Raw genomic sequence first — 15,300 nt, 5'->3', positions numbered from 1 at the left:
GCTCAGCTGGGAGGTACTATCATTCAGCAAACTTCAGGGGAGATGGCAGGGAACAAGGGGCTGCCTGAAGAGCTTGCTCCAACCTGATGCTAGCTGGGAGTCTCCCAAACTTCCCAGAAGAATGTTAGGCTTCTTCTGGCAAGGAAGGTGACTGAAAGTCCACTCAGATGCTTAGCTGGCAGATTTCTGACCACCACCACCCAGATGACCAGGAGGCTCCAGCCTGGCAGGGAGCAAAGGAGCTGCCTGAAAGCCTGTCCCCATGCCTGATGCTCATCTGTGGTGCTTTTGACCTCCCAGATCCACAACAGGCTTCAGGAACAAGGAAGTATCTTAAAGCCTGTGCCAAGCCCAGTGTCAAACTGAGAGACCCATAAACTTCCAGAGTCACAGCAGGCTGCAAGAAGCCGAAAGGGAGCAACAGGGGGCAGGGGCTGGCTGGGGGCTAGGAGGTTCCTGACACTTCAGTTGTAGGAAGCTGGTAGGCAGCAGGAGGTGCTTTCTGAAAGTCTGGTCCAAGCCTGATGCTCAACTGGGAAATTCAAACGAGTAACAGGCTTCATGGGGGTTGGATCTGCTCCAGGCATGAATCTCAGCCTGGAGACCCCCCCCCCAATTCTTACTTGAATAGTAGGCTTCAAGGAAGCTGTCACGGATCAAGAAGGCTATCTTAGTTTGGCTCTCAGCTCAGGGTCTGGCTTCAGAGAAACCAGATGAGAAGCTGACGGGGCTGTGGGGGAGCCAGTGGGCTACTTGAATGCCTGTCCGATGCCCGAGCTGTAATGTGTAGCTTTAGGGCTTCATCTCTTGAGACCTGAAATTGCAAGATCAGCCAAGGAACAACAGGATTGGGAAGCAAGCGGCTTTGAGGAGCCTAAGTTCCCTGCTCAGAAAATGTTCTTTGGGGCAAAAAGACTCCTAAGGTTTGCTAGGCTGCGATGGCTGAAGTAGACAGGAGCCTTGGGTTCTCTCTGGAGTGGGCGGCAATGGATGAGTGGGGCCAAGCTGGTTAGGACAGAGGTGTGTACCCAGCCATAGAAGAGTAGAGTAGTTGAGTGGTTTAGAGAACAAGGAATGTGGTATCTGTTGCACCTGAAAGTAGCAGCCCTGGGGAAGCTCATGCTTCTGGGGGAGGAGAGAGGAGCATAACAGCTTAAAACAAGCATGGACTCCCCACATTAGGAGAGTGGTTTCCAGTGGTTGCAAGCTGGAGTCAGCATGTGCTGGGACTCCTAAGTTTGATCATCAGCTCTGGCTGAGGAGGAGAAGGTAGAGAAGATGTGGGTGACTGGGGAGGGGGCCTGTGCAAGGTCAGAAGGGAAGTTCCATGGGGCTGAAAGGCATCCCAGGTCTTGTAGCTAGAGAAGGACATGTTTGGCAGTTGTCACTATTGAACTGGAATGGTTCCTCTTTTCTGGAACTTGTCTCTGGCAAAGCACTGTCCCTGCCTTGCCTTTGGGGTGGGCCTTCTTGAAACTATCTTAATTATGAGTTGCTTTTGTTCAGCAGCATCCCCAAGACTTCTAAACATCTCTGTGTGGACACACCTCATCTTTAACACTCACACATGCTGATGTTCCTCACATTCAGCATTTGAGAACATGTTGTTGGACTCATGCCTTCTCACAATATTTGCACCTTCTTGGCTTTTAAAGATTGCTGGGCAGACCCATTTTATGCCTGGATTTTATCTACTGCAGGGTTATCTTTTCTTGATGTTATCATTTTACTGAGTTGTTGCATAGTCTGTTTTATTATGTATGCTGCCTGTTGAGTCAGCCACCAGAGACACATGGCTGTTTCCTTGGTCTTACTCCTGAAGCAAGGTATCTAAGCAGTTAAAGTTTTTCCCATCATGGCAGGAAAAGCTTCCCCTCCTAACTGTCTGAGTGACACCTGTGTGTGGAAAGGAACTGGCTATGTGTCCACAATTTGCAAGCTGTTGAGAAACCTGAAGTTTTTCTCATGGGACAGACGTCCGGCAGCACCCTCTTGGCCTAAGGCTCTGCATCCTCTAACGGACAGCAAGGCCTTGTTCCCACAGAGGTAGTAGATCTAGGTCTCAGAGATAACACATGGCTGATATGCCTTCGGGTTTTTCCCAACCTGCATTATTTGTAAAAAGTACTGTTGTTGTTCAGCTAGTGAACCAGGGGAAAATGGGGCACCTCATGCTTAGAGGACAAATTTGCCCCTCCATTCTCTCCATCCAGCTTTTACAACCCTCCCCAGACTTACCACATCCCATTCCTTGAGTGTTTTTTGCCTGATTGGGAAGTGTCCTTGTATTGTGATATTGGTTCTTGCTTAATTTGGATGGGGGAATCTATGTGTGCACAGAATCCTCTGAATTTTCTGCAGCTAGAAAGTGCAAAAGAGTTCCATCTTTTGCTCTGTTCATCTTGGCTCCTTTTGACTTTGAACATGACTCCAGTTAGCATGTGCCCCCAGAACATTGCTCATGATGGAATGAGACCCTTGGGTTACAAATGTTCCCCACCCTGCTGCTAGAATTTTTCCTCCCTGACATTGTTTCCTTTAGGCATAGGCCAGACAGTTTTGCCACCAGTGAAAACTAGGCAAAAACTACACGCTTCCTTCTTACCGCTTTCCATAAACCACAAAGCCCCCTTTTCATGGATGTAAGATCCCCCCCACAACTTTTTTAAAAATAAATAAATGTAGACTTCAAAATAAAAATGTATCTGGTTTGGTTATAGATTAAGAACTTGAAGCCAAAAAATTTTGATGTGGAATTCACTGAATAACAGTGCAAATGCAGCTCAAGGACAGGTGTCAAGCATTTGGCAAATCTGGAGATAATCAGCCAGTTGGTGGGTGCTGTTTGTATTCTACAAATAATTTGGCATCCTAAGCTTTCAGTATTTTCAAGAGAGTTTCTAGCTCTCGTGCTTAAGAAAACAAGTTTGAAACTGATGCTTTGGTGCAATAGATACCTTCCCTCTCTCAAACAAATGGCCAGGAGATCAATTAAGCAGCATTCTTCATGCCCAGTAGGTTTGGAACTTGTTGGCAATAGCAGAACTATGGATGAACTGAGGGATGCGGGTGGCACTGTGGTCTAAACCACTGAGCCTCTTGGGCTTGCTGATCAGAAGGTCGGCGGTTTGAATCCCCACGACGGGGTGAGCTCCGGTTGCTTGTTCCCAGCTCCTGCCAACCTAGCAGTTCAAAAGCATACCAGTGCAAGTAGATAAATAGGTACCACTGCGGCAGGAAGGTAAACAGTGTTTCTGTGCACTCTGGTTTCCGTTATGGTGTTCCTTTGTGCCAGATGCGGTTTAGTCATGCTGGTCACATGACCCAGAAAGCTGTCTGTGGACAAATACCAGCTCCCATGGCCTGAAAGTGAGATGCGTGTCACAACCCCATAATCGCCTTTGACTGGACTTAACCGTCCAGGGGTACTTTACCTTTACTTTTACTTTTATGGATGAACTTGAGCATGTCCCAGTGTCTTTCAGGTAAATGTGCTGTCTCAAATAATGTTTGTGATAGAGGCAACCAGGCCCCTTTAAGGCTCTTACTATTAGCACTGGCTCCAAGAGCAAAGGATTTGCTTCTAGTATCAATAAGATCTTAATAGAAATTGCGACAGGGCTCCTTACTGGTCTGGGAGATACATATGAGTGAGCAGAGTGATGAAGTGAAATGTACATATCTATGGTTTTCCTGACCAGGGAAGTCACTGTCGACTTGCGTAAGGGAAAATACTTTAAAATTAGCCATAAATGGTAGAGAACTCCAGGACAACTATTCCCTAAAGAAACTACCACTCACTCCAGGTCTTGGAGGGTTAAGCCAGGTACCAGCTGCTTTTTTTGTTTGCGTTCATAACTTAATTCTAAGAAGAATCCCAGCCAGGGCATCAGACAAGCTCTGTCCAGGCCCGAACATAGCTTCTGCTGCTGCTTCTTCTTCTTCTTCTTCTTCTTCTTCTTCTTCTTCTTCTTCTTCGATCACACATAGCCAAGTAAGATTGTCTTCCATAAACACGGTTTTAACAGTGGGTCCATAAGTGACTGTAGAGGCCAGTTCTGGATCCACACATCCTTCCACAGTGGGGACATAGGTTTCCAGGGAGGAAATGATCATGGTGAGGGTTTGCCAAGCATGCCTTCCTCTTAGCACATTTCTCCCTTTCATCCTGACTTCAAGTGTCTTCAAAGCTCGTGATACTTTTGGTAAAGGCAGTTCTCCAGTGGTAGCTCTCGCAGGCCAGTGTTTCCCAGTTGTCAATGTGTATACTACATTTTTTTAGATTTGCCTTGAGAGAGTCTTTAAATCTCTTTTGTTGACCACCAGCATTATACTTTCCATTTTTGAGTTGGCATGGATGTGGTGCTAGAGACACTTATTACCACTTACTATGTTGTGATGAGGGCAGGAATGAGACAGTGATATCGTGTAACCCACACTCAGCCCATGGAACACACATTTGCTGCACAGCATATCTTCAACATGACTTTTGCTCTCTTTAATTGCAGCAAGTGCCACAGCCCCGACGGTCTTCCCATTGCCTCCCTGTAGCCAAGACTCCTCTACCGCCTCCCTGGTCTCCATAGGTTGTCTGGTCTTTGGCTACTTTCCTGAACCGGTCACAGTACAGTGGAATTCGGGAGCCATCTCCAGCGGCATCCGAACCTTCCCTGCACTATTGGATTCATCCAGGGGCCTCTACACTCTCACCAGCCAGCTCACCATCCCAACCAGCACCTGGGAATCAGAGAAGTTTGAATGCAATGTCACACATGCAGCTACCGGCTTCACAGCCAACAAAGACATTGAGCGTGAGTCTTTCTGGGCCTTGATTATCTGCTTGCTTTTTAACTCCCAAATGGGCAATCAATGCGGTTAAAGAAAGTAATGTACTTGGGTGGAGAGAGAGGGGCAATAGATGCAATATTTTTGTGTAGTATTATTGTCTCATTCCAAGGCACATTAAGCATGGCAGGCACCACCCAAAAGAAAAACTGCCTCTGCCCAACAAGGCTTACAAATGAAATATAGGGGTTGGAGTGGAGAGAACGAGTTTGGAATCCTCCATTCAGTACCAACAATGGTATAAGAAAAAGTCAGGTTGCACCATTTCAGATTTCAGTTGTCAGCAGCAAGTTGGAGCATCATCCAGCAGCAGCTTTTTGGAATACATTTCAAGGTTAGATTGATTTAGAGGGATTTGTGGCCATTTATAGATAATTCTTCTTTGGAGCAATGTTACCAAAACACAAAACATACACACACATGTGAATGGCATTCATGACCCCTCATTTTAATTCCTTATATGAGTTGTCAACCTGCAGAACCAGTGAAATGAATTAAGTTCTGGGGTGGTTGGCTGTTCCTACAGCCCAATCACTTGTAATGTTGGAAGGAATGGTTAGGATTCATCTGCCTGTGCCATCTTTGTGCTGAAGCAAGCAAGGCAAAGCATGATAGCTACAGGGGGGAGGCAAGCTTTGAATAGGGATACCGAGTGGGGGGAAAGTGCCTTGATGAGAAAGTGAGGATGTTCATAACTTTGGGATCAGCATGTCAGAAGGTGGGGAGGATGATAATAGGAGAACCAAAAGAGGCGAATTGCAGAACTAGTAGTCACTTAGGCCTCAAAGGTTACATGGAGAGGGAAATAGGTGGCAAAGTGAAGATCACTAAGACATGGGGAAGGGGGATTGATCACAAACAAATGGTATTAATTCCACTCACATATGGATGTGGGAGAATATCAGTTCAGTTCAGATTTAAATATGAATCAACCTAATTCACAACACTTGAATGAAAACACAGCCATCCTTTCAAATTCACACTTATCCGGATTTTGCAAAGCAGTTCTCCAGCCAAGTAGTGTGTACAAAAATGAACCTACTAAGGAAAGATGTGCACAAAAATGGATATATTAGTATAAATAACATATTAAAATGCATTATATCAGGAGCACTGCTTAGCAAAAATGTTTATATTAGGCAAGATTGTATGTAAAGACAGCATGTTAGGAAAAAAATAGTTTAAAATGCAGATGAATTTTCATAAGTACTTATTTTAGAAATATTTGCATACAGATATGGAGAATGGGGGGGGGGAGAGAAACTGAGAGAAATCAAAATTGACAAGTTAACCCATCCCTGCTTTCCCATAACTTATACCCCTCCAGACTCTCCTGCAAAACCACCAGTGGTCCCAGAAGTCCGCCTGCTCCATTCCTCCTGCGATCCCAGGCATGCCACCATTGAGCTGCTGTGCATTATCTCCAGCTTCTACCCCAGCAGGGTGACGATAGAGTGGCTAGTGGGTGGGCAACCTGGCTTGCTATCCTCGATCACAGCACCGCCCAGGAAGGATGCCCATGGGTACACCTTCAGTACCACAAGCACAGTCAATGTTAGCAAAGAAGACTGGCAGGCTGGGAATACCTACCACTGCCAGGTGTTCCACGAAGCAACCCAAACCAAATTGAAAAGCAAAGCCAAGATATGTGAAGGTAGGAAAGATTGACTGAGCTGGCACTTGTGTTTTCCTCTGTTTGGGTGGGCATGGACTGGAATGCAGGGGTGAAGAGGACAACTGCTTCGAGGTTACTGAGGGTCCTCTCAAGTGCTAAGCATTTCAAGATAGTGTCCTTCCTAATTCATACACACACACACACACACACACACACACACAGTGGTAACTCGGTTTGGGAACTTAATCCATTACAGAAGTCTGTTCTTAAACCGAAACCATTCTTCAGCCGAGGTGCACTTTCCCTAATCAGGCCTCCTGCCGCCAGTGCCCTTCCACTGTTCAGCTTCCATTCTTAGACCGAGGTAAAGTTCTCAAAATGGGACACTACTTCAGGTTTTGTGAAGTTCGTAAACCGAATTGTTCATAATGACCGCTCCCCACATCAAATGGGGGACATTTTTTGTGTGGTTGCGTGCAGCCCCCCCCCCCCCGATCCTACACAGCTCCCTAAAAACCTGGCTTTGCCCCCTCCCACGCTGGATACCTGAACAGTTAACCAATCCCGGCGGGGGGGGGGGGCGTTGCCAGGGGAGTTAGCCAGGTAGGGTGGGACCGCCCTGCCCACACAATAGAGGGTGGAACTTACCTGTGAGTCCTCTTAAACCGAGGTACCACTGTATGTATGTGCGTGTGTATACATTATATACACACACACACACACACATACACACACACACAAACACACAGTATGCACATACATACACATACATATATTCATTCATACATACATATGCACTGCTTTCTATCATGGCCCATTGAAATAAACCTTTTCCCACTGACTGCAATGTACACATGACCTTAATGGCAGAGTAGTTATTTTCCATTTCTACTGGAAGCAGGACTTGGGGAAGACATAGTTCAGTGGACATCAGAGTGCCGCAAATGTCCATGAAAAGTCTTGGCAAATATGCTATCCTCTCCAGGGAGGTGGGGTCAGAGGACATTTTCCTTCCTCTACAACATGTAGTTTGACTCAGTGCCTTCTCCTACATAAAACAATGTGGTCTTGATAGCAGAAGCTGATGTTGTAGAAGGGGGTAACAGGGAACTGTTTGTTCCTGCTCATTATTCACAATGGAATATGGAGGGTGACAGGGAACTTTTTTTAATTTATTTTTTGCTTGGTTACTGACAATGGAATATGGAGCTTTTATTGATTCTCGGACACCCAAGGGCACCAAATGCCAGCTTCTTTCCTTTAATACATGTACCAGGTGTGGAGTTATTGATTCCTTTTACTCTGCAGCAATGACTGCCCTTCTTAACAGGATGCATGCAAGCCCCTAAAACAGCAGAGAGGGGAGGGGCGGTTGGAGAAGTAACATGACGTTTGTATCCCCAGATAATACTGATTGCCCCTCCGCTGGCATTAGCGTGCGAATCATGCCCCCAACCGCAAAAGACTTGTACATAAACAGAGACCCTACGCTCACCTGTGTGGTGGAAAATCTGGAAAATGCAGACGGGCTGAAAGTCACCTGGTCACGGGCAGATTCAGGACCTGTGAGCCCAGGTTTATTGGAAGTGAAAGAAGAGCTTAATGGAAAGTACACCGCGACCAGCTCCCTCCCTGTAACAACATGGCTGCAGGGTGAGGAATTCACCTGCAAGGTGGAATATCCAAGCTTGGCTGCTCCCATCAATAGGACCATTGCCAAGATGAGAGGTAAGAGGGAAACAGTGTTGGTCTCCTGTTCTGGGGTTGGTGTCCTTGTGTTCCAGCAGGAAAGAGAATACTTAAACACCCAGCACCACTTGGCTTATCTGTGATTTACACTGCGGACACACTTTGCAATCTCACACAGTCTGGTGGGGCTATTGTGCAGGTTTGCACAATCATTCTACACTTGTCTCTGCTCACAGGTTTTTATGGTGCTTGAGAAACCTGCAATGCATGCTTTTTATCAGAAGGCAACACTGGGACTATTTCCATCTCCAGCTAAGGATCCTTCTAACCCCTAAATCTGTCTATTGATAGGCAGATGAAGGATTGAGCCAGTTCTGTTGAGGGCAGTACATTTTCCTTTCGCTGGTGGCCTAATCTGTACATTTAAGGAGGTACCTGGAAAGAACAATGTGGGAATTTGAGCATACCAATACCTTCTCAGGAAAGACTGGAATTCTCTGTGTTATGGGCCCCCTCTGTATATCTGTTAAAAGAAAGTAGGCTGTGTAAAATCTCTGCTATCTTGGTTTGGTATCTTATGTATTCATCCAGCTTGAAGAAGCCCAACCCATGTTGCACTTCTTCCTACCCTACCCACATGCAAAAGGGCTTCAGCTAAATGCATTCTAGCTCATTAATGTTGTCGTTGAGGATTTACTCTGTCTACTGTACTTGAAACTGTTTTTCAAACCATTTAGCAGATAATAATCAGCACTCCTGCCCAAACCACAAGCCCCAGGATTCTCATGGGGAGAAGCCATGACATTCAAATTGTAACAGGAATTGCAATATGGATAGATTAATTTCTAAAACTTTGTTTGCTGTGCTATTTATGAATGCGAATGCCGCCAGAGAAGGCCAAGCTGTTCTATTTTTTATTATTATTATTTATACATACATACATACATACATACATACATACATACCCTGCCCATCTGGCGGCTCCCAACAGAATATTAAAAATATGATAAAACATCAAACATTAAAAACTTCCCTAAACAGGGTTGCCTTCAGATGTCTTCTAAAAGACAGATAGTTGTTTATTTCTTTGACATCTGATGGGAGGACATTCCACAGGGCGGGTGCCACAACCGAGAAGGCCCTCTGCCTGGCCCCTTGTAACTCGCAGTAAGGGAACCGGCAGAAGGCCCTCGGAGCTGGACCTCAGTGTCCGGGCTGAATGATGGGGGTAGAGATGCTCCTTCAGGTATACTGGGCTGAGGCCATTTAGGGCTTTCAAGGTCAGCACCAACACTTTGAATTGTGCCCAGAAACAGGGTACCTGTGTATATCATGGAGACAAGCAGTGTTTTTTTTCTAGAAAAATAAGTGTCATTACTCACCATTAAGTGAGTACAGTAAGTGCCACACTTTTTAAAGACAAAACAAAAGGTGTTAGTACTGTGTACCCTTGAATACCCCCCCCCAGGGGGAACACTGTTTCCTGACCAGAAAGAAGAGCACAGGTAGTCTCTGGGGAAATCCTCATGCAGTTTCACATAGTATGACGGGCCTTTTGGGATCATTATTGGGAATGTACTGCGGCATATACTAATTGGTTCTAATCTTAATCACTGCTGGCACATCTTTTCTCTCATACATTCGCCCACCCCATCCCCCCCCCAAAAAAGGCGACATAAAGGCTCCCAAGGTGTTCCTCTTCTCCCCGCACAACGAGGAAATCCGTGCTCAGCCACGAATGCTGACGCTCACCTGCCTGGTCACAGGATTCACCCCAAAAGAAGTTTCTATCCAGTGGCTGAAGAATAACAATGCCATGCCTGAAGATCACCATGTCAACACGCCAGTCATGAAGGACAAGAGCAACAACTCTCACTTCATCTACAGCAAGCTGACAATCCCATTCTCTGACTGGAACAATGGAACCCCTTTCACTTGCATAGTTTACCACGAAGCCCTCCCCATGAAGTTCACCCAGAGGACCGTGGAGAAATCCCAGGGTAAAAAATGATGGCCATACCTCCTATGCACTGTAACCTCTTCAGCCTCTCCCGGATTTTCCTCTAGCATTGTCAGATGACCTGTGTAAAGGGCTTCCATGCATGCATGTTTGGCCTATGGCTGAATAAAAGAGAACTAACTCAGATATATCCCATGTTGTGGTCACTTGCAGGAGAATCGATGACTGGTGTGGGGTGGGTGTGTTCTGGAAAGCAAGGAGAGAATGGATTTATTAAGTGGGTCTTCATGATATGGGAAGCAAAATGTATTCGCCATTATCAGAGCTATGCCATGGGGAGTGGGGAGGTTGCAAAGGTCTGGTGTCAGTATATGTGAAGTTTTACTACTCACAACAGGCCCTTGCCATGTCCTAGAAGTGAGAGTGATTTGGTCCAAAGACACCCAGTGAGCTTCATCTAGATAAATGGTGATTTGAATCTGGGTCAAATTCCACCGGGCTCAAGTCCAACATCCTGTCATCTGCTCCACACTGGCTTCCCTCTGTACATGTCCATATACAGGAAGCTGCTCTCCTTTTAATGTCTGGTGCTGAAAACAGCTGCTATAACATTGAAGAGGAATATTTATGTATCCTCCTCTCCCACAAAGATTCTGTTGCAGATCCCCCTCAACCTCTCCCATCGCAACCACCAGCAGCTTCATCCTTTGGTCAACTGGCACCAGGCCTCTGTTCCTCAATGGTTCAAACTAGTCAATTGTGGCAGAGCTGTGGAGTTCACTGCAGACCCAGAAACAGTATTATAACTCAGTGTTCTGTGTATTAGAAGCTGATAGATAATATTACAGCAGGAAAAGAAGCTGTGGAGGACAGTGTAAACAAGCAGAACTGAAGTAGCAGCAGAGCAAGGGGACCAGAATGTCAAGAAGGTCCAAGATGCTAACAAGCCTTGGGTGGCTCAAATAGAAGCAATGGATTTAGAAATGGGAGCATGTTTGGGAACACACACACACACACACACAAACACAAGCACAAACCAAGGGAGTAAAAATAAAAAGGCTGGGGAAATGAGCAAAATGTATTTCTAAATTTGCCACAGTCCCAAAAAATCAAGGCCTAAGCCTCATATTCTAATTTTGCCTTCTTGATATGAATATGTATTCTGCCCATTGCAGACGACTGGTGGGAAATTATTTTATGTTGCCCTTCTCTTCTTCTGTCTTCCTGTTTGGGATATATCTTATAAGATGTAAGAAGCTGACTTTTATTGAGTCTTGATCAGCTTTCCTTCTCAGCCTAATGCTGGTCACTCTGACCAGCTCCAGCTCTTCAAACTCTACGTAACGGTTTCATGAATCCTTTCAAAAGAAACCAAGATAAAATCATGAATGACAGTTCTAATTACAGATATTGGCTGTATCCAGTGCTAGCCTTACTCATAGCAGACCCACTGGAATTAATGAATAAGACTACCACTTGTCCATTAATTTCAATAGCTCTACTCTGAGTAGGACTAGCATTGGCTACCATCTGTGCAAGGTATGTTCTCTGCTACAAGGACAGAGATATCTGTATGGAGCTGGAAGTACAGGAGCAGGCAAGGCATCCTGGGGAAAGATAGTTCAACAGAGAGCAGGAGTAAGGGAGTCATAGGGCCAGAAAGTATCCAGCAGTCATCTGGTGCAACAGTCGTGCACACTCACCATCGACAATATATAGCTTTCCTTCATATCAACTCACATTGTCCAGATTATTCATCTCAGGGAGGCAGCAGAAGAAACTAAGAAAATGCACTACACCTGCATTGCCTGAGAGCAAAGAATAGTCTGTAAGAGCCGGACTAAATGTGATAACAGGGACAAGGAACAGCCACAGGGAAGGGTGATCTTCATCAGGACTACTGTACATACCCGGGTGCCTACAAAACTTATCCCTCAAAGTGGCTGTTAAATATAAAAAAAATCAAGTGACAGTTAGCATCCCATCTGTGAGAAATTGAAATTAATAATTATGATAATGCTGATAGCAAATAATAATAATAATAATAATAATAATAATAATAATAATAATAATAGACCCTAAATCTGATTGGGATGGGTGAGCAAACTGAGCCAAGCTTTGGATAGACTGGCGAATAGGTCAGATGGATGAGGAGCCATGAGAGAAAATCAAATTCACTGAATATTCAGGACATATTACTGGACTGGCCTTACATTGAGGGTGGGATGTGAGAGATAATATGTTAGAGAGGGTGCTTTGACCTAATCATGACACGCAGGTATACAATGGGGGGTATTTTCCCCCCTCAGAGATATAGTCTGGGATCACCTCAGAACCACCCAGTCAAACACATACAGTGGTGCCCTGCAAGACGAATGTCTCGCAAGACGAAAAACTCACTAGACGAAAGGGTTTTCTGTTTTTCGAGGTGCTTCGCAAGACGAATTTCCCTATGGGCTTGCTTCGCAAGATGAAACTGCTAATAGCCGCTAAGCCGCTAATAGCCACTAAGCCGCTAATAGCCGCTAATAGCCGCTAATAGCCGTGCTTCGCAAGACGAAAAAACCGCAAGACGAAGCAACTCGCAGAACGAATTAATTTCGTCTTGCGAGGCACCACTGTACACACAAAAAGATAAGCTGCCTCAAACTCTCTTGACATTTTGGGCAGTGATTTTAAAAATTGGGGGGGTAGGATTTCTAAGTACACTTGGGTCCAGCAGCCCAAATCTCCACTCAAACACCCAGTTTACAGTTACAGGTAGGTAGCCGTGTTGGTCTGCCGTAGTTGAAACAAAATAAAAAAATCCTTCCATTAAGACCTTAGAGCCCAACTAAGTTTGTTATCGGTATGAGCTTTCGTGTGCATGCACACTTCTTCAGATACTTTGCACACGAAAACTCATAACAATAACAAACTTAGTTGGTCTATAAGGTGGTACTGGACGGAATTTTTTTATTTTGTTTTGACTCTTGCCCCAATTATGCTGCAATGCTGTGGCCTCAGCCACCTGCACATGAAATGAACACAATTCCCTACCCACACCTACTCGCTGGTTACTCCATACCTCAATGTTAACAGGTGGCCTGCTTTGCGTACTGGCTAGTGTTCGGTTTTGGTGGTTAGAAGACCAGATTCAAAGCCCCCATCAACCATGATGCTCACTGTGTGGCCTTTCTATATGGCCCTCAGAAGAGAGAGAGAGAGAGAGAGAGAGAGAGAGAGGCTGAAGTTACTCTGAAGAACTAGGCACAAACATTACCTGGGGTGAACAGGCTGGGTTACCAAAACTCTAACACCAAGCCTCTATTTCAAAATTTAGATGATATTTATTGTTATGTAGATGATAGATGATCTTGCAGATGTGCAGTTCATGTGTCATAGGTTTTGGGGTTTTGTAGTCCGTGTTAGACTGTAAGAATAAGAAGAAATATAAGAATAGTACATCAGTACTACTGAGTAGAACCTATGAGTCTGTATAACTCTAAGTGAAGTGTGCATGCATGCTAATACCTGCCACTTGTATCTATATTACTATGGACAGGGAAGACTTGGCAGACAAATGGGAGCGGATAGAATCTAATGGGGAAAGTGGATTTTTAAATGGCAACCCATAGTAATAATAATAATAATAATAATTTATTATTTGTACCCCGCCCATCTGGCTGGGTTTCCCCAGCCACTCTGGGCGGCTTCCATAAAAACCAGAAATACACTAAAATATCACAGATTAAAAACTTCCCTGAACAGGGCTGCCTTAAGATGTCTTCTGAATGTCAGGTAGTTATTTATCGCTTTGACATCTGATGGGAGGGCGTTCCACAAGGCGGGTGCCACTACCGAGAAGGCCCTCTGCCTGGTTCCCTGTAGCTTTGCTTCTCGTAATGAGGGAACCGCCAGAAGGCCCTCGGCGCTGGACCTCAGCGTCCGGGCAGAACGATGGGGGTGGAGACGCTCCTTCAGGTATACTGGGCCTGGCATTAGGTCAGGAATTACCTTACCAATGCACTATGATAGAATTCCCACCCTGTGGGTTTCATACATTTCTCCCTGCAATTACAGTCAAATTTCAGAACAGGTAGCTTTGAGATTTCTGTAGCCTGTGTTGATTACAAAGGGTATAGACATCAGTGGTGGGTGAAGCTTGGGGATGTTTTATGGTGAATACAGGGATTGACGTCTCTTTCTCTCTCCTCACAGAGGTGACTGTGTCAACAATGGATGATTACAGCAATGAGAAGGAGGAGGAACTGGACCGCCTGTGGCGAACCATCTTCATTTTCTTTGTTCTCTTCCTCCTCAGTGTTTCTTATAGTGCCACCATTACACTATTCAAAGTGAGTAGAGGGGAAGGGATATTATATATCGATATTTGCATTTAAATGGTGGAGGAAGGGAGGCAACATAAACAAATCAGGGATAGAAAGACGAGAAAAGACAAAGGGATAATGCTGAGATGTTTGTACTGTTAGTTGTAAATTACTGGATGGTTCTGTAGAAGAATGAGCCTATACCGTTACATGTATACTGTGTCAAACAGTCCATTCAATATCCCACTAAAATCAGAACAACAAGTCAAAAATATTTGACTTGTTGGTGGGAAAGACAAAAATATTTGACTTGTTGGTGGGAAAGACAAGTTAAGGGTAATGGGATGGGGAAAGATGGCAAGGAATGGTTTTATGGTTCATTGCCCATAGGCCATAGTTCTTCATGTGGAATTTGCTCTAGCAAGAGGTAGCGACGGCCATCAACTTGGAAGGTTTTAAAAGACAAATTCATGGGAAATGAGGTTATCAGTGGCTACTAACTGCAATGGATATGTTCTACCTCCGTTGTTAAAGGCTTGCTCCAGCAAGACTCTTCTCATTGTTCTTTTGACATGTTGTTATGTGTAAATAAACACATAAATATACCGTATTTTTTGCTCTATAAGACCCACTTTTTCCCTCCTAAAAAGTAAGGGGAAATGTGTGTGCATCTTATGGAGCAAAGGCAGGCTGCGCAGCTATTCCAGAAGCCAGAACAGCAAGAGGGATCGCTGCTTTCACTGTGCAGCGATCCCTTTTGCTGTTCTGGCTTCTGAGATTCAGAATATTTTTTTTTTCTTGTTTTCCTCCTCCAAAAACTAGGTGCGTCTTGTGGTCTGGTGCATCTTATAGAGCGAAAAATACGGTGCCTTGCAAACCGT

At 45.0% G+C, this 15,300-nt stretch overlaps 1 gene segment (V, D, J or C); it reads left to right on the top strand.

The window, feature by feature from the left end:
* The first annotated feature begins 3,466 nt into the window (after nucleotides 1–3,466).
* On the top strand, nucleotides 3,467–10,293 carry LOC309328515 (Ig gamma chain C region-like). The segment is given in 5 exons: nucleotides 3,467–3,485; nucleotides 4,509–4,811; nucleotides 6,173–6,499; nucleotides 7,865–8,188; nucleotides 9,820–10,293.
* Nucleotides 10,294–15,300: the final 5,007 nt, after the last annotated feature.

Source organism: Podarcis erhardii, assembly GCF_964252035.2.
Source record: "Podarcis erhardii genome assembly, chromosome: 13".
NCBI lineage: Eukaryota > Metazoa > Chordata > Lepidosauria > Squamata > Lacertidae > Podarcis > Podarcis erhardii.
Note: the sequence above shows the minus strand (reverse complement) of the source record. Positions and strands in the feature narration are given on the sequence as shown.